The sequence below is a fragment of the Rhinopithecus roxellana genome, chromosome 1 (genome assembly GCF_007565055.1).
Source record: "Rhinopithecus roxellana isolate Shanxi Qingling chromosome 1, ASM756505v1, whole genome shotgun sequence".
NCBI lineage: Eukaryota > Metazoa > Chordata > Mammalia > Primates > Cercopithecidae > Rhinopithecus > Rhinopithecus roxellana.
This window is the reverse complement of record NC_044549.1, coordinates 83,204,540-83,211,324: the sequence shown is the minus strand read 5'-3', so window position 1 is coordinate 83,211,324 and position 6,785 is coordinate 83,204,540. Positions and strand designations below refer to the sequence as shown.

Genomic DNA, 6,785 nt, shown 5'->3' with positions numbered 1-6,785 from the left:
AACCCAGTTATCTTGTCCTCTTGGTGGAATCACTCAGTCTAAGGTATGTGTTCCACACTGTTTCCCAGAGATTCCTAGGAGGATTAAGTTCTGGGTGCCCTTAGCAGTAATGTGCTAGATAAGCCATCTTTTTGGTCTTCTCTTCCCTATTTCACTTTCTTAGTCTCTTACTGGTGTTTCCTGCAATAATCTAAATAAAATACTTGCTCTTGAATACCTGTCTCCAGATCTGCTTCTCGGAGAACCCATACTAAGGTGGTTATTAATTCATTCAAGTTGCAGATCAGACAGTAACCTCCCACTGATTGTCTTGGCACTTGAAGGTCCTGAATCCAAGGCAAGTGCCATGTCTTCATGCTCTTTGTGAATGTATCTGTTGCTCAAGGTCATGGGTGACCTTGAGCCCAGCAGTCAGCATTATCCACAGCTGAAGTAATACCTATGTGCTCATATTAGGTTATCCGACAACAGTGTAATAATCATTAGACACCACTGTTTCGATCCTGAGTATGTTCATGACATTTGCCTTTTGACTGCTAAGTAGAAGACGTAATGATTACAGGCTGATGCTTTCTCAGGAGGGGGAAAGTTATTGAGCTTTCCAGTTTCATATGCTCCTGATTTTCTTCCACGTTTAGTCTGGCTGCTGACACATGTGTTGAAATCTTTCATGTTAATCAGCTTGAGAATAGCTGGGACTGCTGAGCTAAGTCTGTGCTCATATAAGAACAAAGAATTGTATTACAGGAAATGACCCCAAATTGACATAAGATTAGGCTAGGAAGCCTGAACAGGGGTTTTAATCTCTATGCACAAAATCAGTCTGTACATATATTGATCACATTCCTGCTGTTTTAACTATAATTTTTTTTCAATTTCACATTGTTATTTACAATTTGATAATATTTTATGTGGTCATGGTGTCTGTGTGATGAACTATAATCCAGTGTGACATTCTCTGAGACTCAAGCTTCCAAGGACATCAGAATTTCACACCAGGACACTTTGTAGGACACCATACTACTCTCCATGGGATTCAAATATCAGAAATGATGAGAGATCTAAGACTTGATGTAATCGCCTGCATGTAATGAATCAGGACAAAGAAAAAAGTGAGAGATAGAGAAAGGAAATGGTGCTAAGGAAAATGGGGACCTATCTTAGTGTTTGTCTTAGAGTAACTGCTCTTTGTTTTTCCTTATGTAATGGCAAGAGTCTGAGGCAGGAATCTAGTCCCTGCTTAGGAGCTGCATGACCTTGTGAAAATTACTTAGGTGTTCTGCAATTTGTAATTGCATTTTTTGCAAAATTAAGTTTACTTTTCATATGTCACTAGACTCAGAGCATTTTGAGGCTAGGAATTGGGTCTGAATCAATGATTTCTCCAGCACCCACATGGCATTTGGCACATAATACATCAATAATGATTTTAGATTAAAAAAGGGAGCAAGCACAAGGAACCATGGTGGTCAGAGATGGGTTGAGTTCATCTGCACCAGAGAAAGGGAGACTAGAGGAGAAAGGTCACACTGGATTTCGTTCAATTATTGAAAATACGGTGTATTTACTATGTGTTGGGCACTTTTCTAGGTGCTAGAAAGACTACAGTGACCAAAACTAAAATCCACATCTGCATGGATCTTGCATTCTAGTGAGAAAGTAAGATGGTAAAAAAGATAAATAGGTAAATTTTATACAATGCTTCGTAACGACAAGTGCTAAGAAGAAAAACAGCACAGAAAAGACAGAAAGGAAAAGGGAAGGGGCGCATGTGGTGCAATTTTGTTAGGATGCCAGGGAGGGCTGAGCGTAGTAGTAAATGACCACATCATTTGATGGATCAAGCCAGGGACTGCGAGTCTGTGTTTCTGAGAGACACATAAAGAAAAAAGGCTTCAGGAATTCAGAAAGATCCAGAGTGGGGAAATGAAGTGAAAAGAAATCCAGGCAGTGGGGAGTCGTGAAGGGATAAGTTAAACGCGTTTTGGGAGTAAGGAAGAAAGCAAAAGTGCGGTACAGCCTTTCATTACACGTGAAAAGAATCATGTTTCTTTTTCTAGTTAGAAAAAGCTAAACATTGTGCGACTTACGCCCAAAACCCCCTTCTAAGGGGATTCTCACCTTAACTTGTCTTCCGTGGTCAGTGTTTCCCGCCCCTGAATCTGGGTTACTGTCACTATGGCTTTCAATTGGCCCGGCTTAGGCGCATGCTCTGCGCGTATTGGCCTCCGCTCCTGTCCCCAGACAAGCGGCCATCTTGGGTCCCGCCCCTACCGTGGGGTCTTCTGGGAATTGCAGTCCCCGCTCCGCTCTGTCCTGTCACAGGACTTTTTGCCCTCTGTTCCTGGGTCCCTCAGGCGGCCACCCAGTGGGCACACTCCCAGGCGGCGCTCCGGCCCCGCGCTCCCTCCCTCTGCCTTTCATTCCCAGCTGCCAACATCCTGGAAGGTAGGGGCGGGGAGGCAAGCCCAAATGGAATAGTGTTTCTGGGGCGCGGGTCTGGGTTTCCACGCGCGTCTGGTCATCACCCCGGAACCCAGTGGGGCCGGCGCCGCTCACGGTGCGGTGGGCTTCTGTCCCGAGGACTCTTCCGCCCCACGAGGGTCTCAGGGTGGGGACTTGGGGGCCCCCTAATTCCCAAGCACCGACCCCAGCCCTAACCCGTTCCTCCTCCACTGTATTTATACGTGGGGAAACTGAGGCACGGGGCCACGCCAGCGGTTCCGGGAACGCCACAGCTCTTGGCTCTGGGGGTGTGGTCGGCACCCGCCGTTTTGGGATGGTTCGTCAGTTTCATAGACAAGTAGCGAAAATCCTTCCCAACAGGTCTGTGTTAAACACGCAGCTCTGGGTTCTCCTAAAGGGTTGCTGAACACGTGCGCAGGACAGTAGCAAAGCGGAGTACAGAGAAGGCAGCATTTTGGGAGATAATTTTACATTACTATTTCAAAAACAGACAAAAAGGCATCGAATTTATTGTTGTGGGAGAATTCGTCAGTACTTGGTCGGACTTTCTTACACCTATTTTATGGTTTGTTGTTTTTATTTTTAGCGTCAAAGGGGGGATTTTAAAGGTATATCCAAGTTGGGGGTGGCGGGGTGAAGGAGGCAGGTTAGTGGAACTTGAGATGCATCTGCAGATTTCTCTGTAAGCTTAAATTCTGCCCTCGCTGTGTTACCTTGGAACAGCCACTCACAGCGCTTATCTGGGAAATAAGGAGCCCAGTGCTCCCAGGTCAAGTGGCCCAAGGATGCTGCCTGAAGCCGAAATCTAAATTGAGAAAGTTTACCACTTGCAGATTTACTGCTGTTATTATTCTGGTCTCTCAGAAATGTGCTGGGACCAGTGGAAAATACCCACAGTAGTTGTTTTAGAAAGGTTCTGACCCGGGCCGGGCCCAGACTACCAAGGGCGGTCCCTACTCGCATCTGATGTTAAGCCTTGGCTTAAGCCTGCGGCCGGAGGCCTGGGCAGCGGAGGCTCCTGGGAGTTGCAGTCCCGCCCCTTGTTTCTCGTCGGGCAGGTACTCCACCTCGTGGCGTGCCATTTTGCACGGCGAGATGTCTCCTGGGAGATGAAGTCTCGCTTCTAGACGGTCTGTAGAGCAGCCGCTTGACTCGGAACTACAACTCCCATGTGGACCTGCGTTCATGGCTGCCGGCCTCTGTCCACCTGCTGCAACCTGGACTAGAGATGTTTAGTAAAGAAAGAAGGCTAGGGTTGTGTGTGTGTGTGTGTGTGTGTGTGTGTGTGTGTGTGTGTGTGTGTTGTTACTGATTGCATATGCTGTTCTAAGTATTAGATATGGGATTGTTGTATACCGTGTTCCAAGTATTAATGTACATGCTTTCAAAACCACTAACACTCGACCATTTAGAACATGTTCACATGATCTCTTTTTAGTACTACATTTCCCATTTGTATATGAGAAAAAACTTGAGAAGATAGCCCATGATTACACAGCTGGCAATAAAATATATATTCAATAAAATATGTATGATATGATTTAATCCTCTTAAAAGCTATATGAGAGTGAGAACCATTTTTATATTAACTTTACAGATTAGAAAACTAAGGCTAGGAAAGCTAAGTAACTTGTTCAAGTTACAATACTGGTGAATAAAAGGACTGAGACTGTAAGCCCTTCGGCTTAACAATGTCTGCTTAGAGAAAGACCCTACCTTACAGAGCCAAGGGAGAGTCCAACCTTTCTGGTTACAGAATTTTTAATATTTTCATTATACCATGTTGCCTCTGTAGTTAGACACTAAACGTTTGAGCTGCAAAAACATTTGAGATAATTTAATTCTAATGCAAAGATCTTGGAACACTTCTTGGCCTATAATAAAGGTTCCACAAATGCTAGCTGTGTATCGTTGTAGAATACCTTTATTTTAGAGATGAGGAAACTGACCCAGGTGGTAAAGCAGTTTGCCCAAGGTCACACACATAGTTGGTTTGTGTCAGAGATGAGACTAGAACCAAGCGTCTTATTTTCAAGTCCAAGGTTATTTTCATTCCACCAGCAGTCAGCTAGCAGGAACAGCAGATGTGTAGCTTTGTAGATGATTGTTTCTCCTGTAATTTGTTCTTTCAAGGCCACAGACCAGGACCAATTGTTGTAAAGTATCTTATTATTGGTAAGGTTGTAATATTTCATGAATTCAACAAATATGTTTTGAGCTTCTTTATATGGTCATCTCTGTTAATGTGCAGGGACCACATAGATGATAATCAAGGACTTAATGCATTCGAACTGGAAGGACCTTATAAATCATCTAATCTAACTCTTATTTTATAAATGAGGAGAGTGGTATAAAGTAGTCTGCAATCTTCATCTCATGCCCTCATGTCAAAAGCATCCTATTTCTGCAAGAAGGCAGGTTTCTGGAGTCCTCACAGCAGTGTGGATAACCTTTTCAGGCTTATGCTTTTCTATTTGGTGTCCCTGTCTTGGCCTTTTTCCTGCAGCCTTTGATAGAATGCTTTAGGAAATGTTTTTGTGTCCCCATCTTTATTTGTGTATTCATGCAACTTCAACATGCTCTGTTTCCATTTTGGAAATTAGTCTGGTTTTGTCTCCCATTACTCTTTTCTCTTTTGTTCTTTCAGACACTTGAGAACAAATTCTGACACTATGTTTGCATTCACATGTTAAAATCTGACCCTCTAATATGAACAATCAGAAATCTAACAAGTTGTGACTTCCATTTTGGAAGACATATTGGCCTTTTCAATTATGTATTCACAGATAATAAGGCAGGTAACTCTGGTCTCTTCTGAAAGATGGTTTCCATATAGTTGGGTAATAAGGTAACAGTTTTATGAATTGTTGGCTAAACATTCCTGAAACAGTCTATTTGAGAAGTTCTCCTCATCACCCCATGCCCCCACCCCCACACTCTCCCAACTGATAGTCTGATCATTCATCTTCCAGCACAGTGCCTGACCACCAGTAGACACTGAAAAAATACTTGTGGCATTGCATTCATAAGCACCCTGTTCCCACATCTTTTCATTGAATCTGTTTACTCTTTTAATGTAGAAGTGCAGCTTTGAAATATAAGATGTAGGAGGTTACTTTGCTTTCAACATGTACATTGCAGAGAAAAATCTCAGCCTTTGAGGTCATTCTCCAAGGGGTTGTCTCTTTGGGAATGTCCACATCTGTGACTTCTCAGATGAGAAAGTGATCCAAATAGTAAGACATAGCAGAGAAGCAGTAGAGGGGTTGTCTGAGGACCTATGATTTAATTCCCAGCTGTGCCTTTTAGACAAGTTACTTAGCCCTTGGTTTTCTCTCTTAAAATAGGGATAATAAGCATTTCTACCTCACAGTGATGATGAAGAAGAAAGTGTGTTTAAAGCTTTGAGCATGTTGTCAGGCTCTTAACAGCTTGCAGTCAGTAGATAAATATAATAGCTCTTATTTTTGTTATTGTAAGCTTGATATATGAAAATTCACATTTCCTCAAGATTTAAAACTTGAGACAGATATTTATATTATAAAAGGATTTGTTTGCCACTTGTTTTTTTAGAGTAGCACACTTGGTCATCACATTTAAAATATGAAGTTCCTCACAACTCTTGATAACCTGTCTTGTCAGCACAGTGACACTCTCTTGTGTGGGCAGAGAGATAGTGAAGCTTTTGGCTCGGTACTGCCTGATGAGAGGTCCCTGATCTATGGTTCCACCTATATATTAAATCTTTGATTTAAAAGCAGTCTGTTTCTGTCAGTGGGAACTTCTGTCCATCTCTAGACAGGAGTGGGCCTATCCCAGGAGCCTCAGGGTTAGAGTGAGGCAGTTGTCATCCAGCTGGTGAATAATCCTGGGGCAATGACCATGGGGATGTGGCAGTGCTTCTTTCTAAAGCTGACAACTTCAGTAGCCATGAGGTTACTGATAAGGAGGTGAGTTACTGAAAAGAAGTGATGCAGGGAACAGGGAAGGAGAAACAGGAATGAGGATCACAGCAACAGCAGAGGAGATGGACAAAGGAAACAGCGGAGGCCCTCAGTATCCTAAACATGTTTTTATTCAGCACATTTATCTTGCTCCTAACTCTGTGCCAGGCACTGCATATGCTCTGGTGAGAGCAGTAAATGGGGTTGGCAGGGAGGCAGTGATTTGGTGAATGAGGGTATATTCTCGGCAGGGAAGAACCTAGTACAAGGGAAGAAGAGAGGAAGGGAGGAAGAGAGGGAGGGAGGGAGGAAATGTTGGGATTTGATGAGCAGAAAGAAGGTCTGTTTGCCTAGGGTATGAAAATCAATGGCTGG

The 6,785-nt window shown here is 43.4% G+C and overlaps 1 protein-coding gene across 3 annotated transcripts in view; it reads left to right on the top strand.

The window, feature by feature from the left end:
* The first annotated feature begins 2,287 nt into the window (after positions 1 to 2,287).
* FHIT (fragile histidine triad diadenosine triphosphatase) overlaps positions 2,288 to 6,785 on the top strand; it is a 1,520,982-nt gene continuing 1,516,484 nt past the window's right edge. For all 3 annotated transcript variants that reach the window (XM_030927077.1, XM_030927123.1, XM_030927074.1), the window contains exon 1: positions 2,288 to 2,448. The gene's annotated coding sequence lies outside the window, so the exon portion shown is untranslated. The remainder of the gene's footprint in view (positions 2,449 to 6,785) is intronic.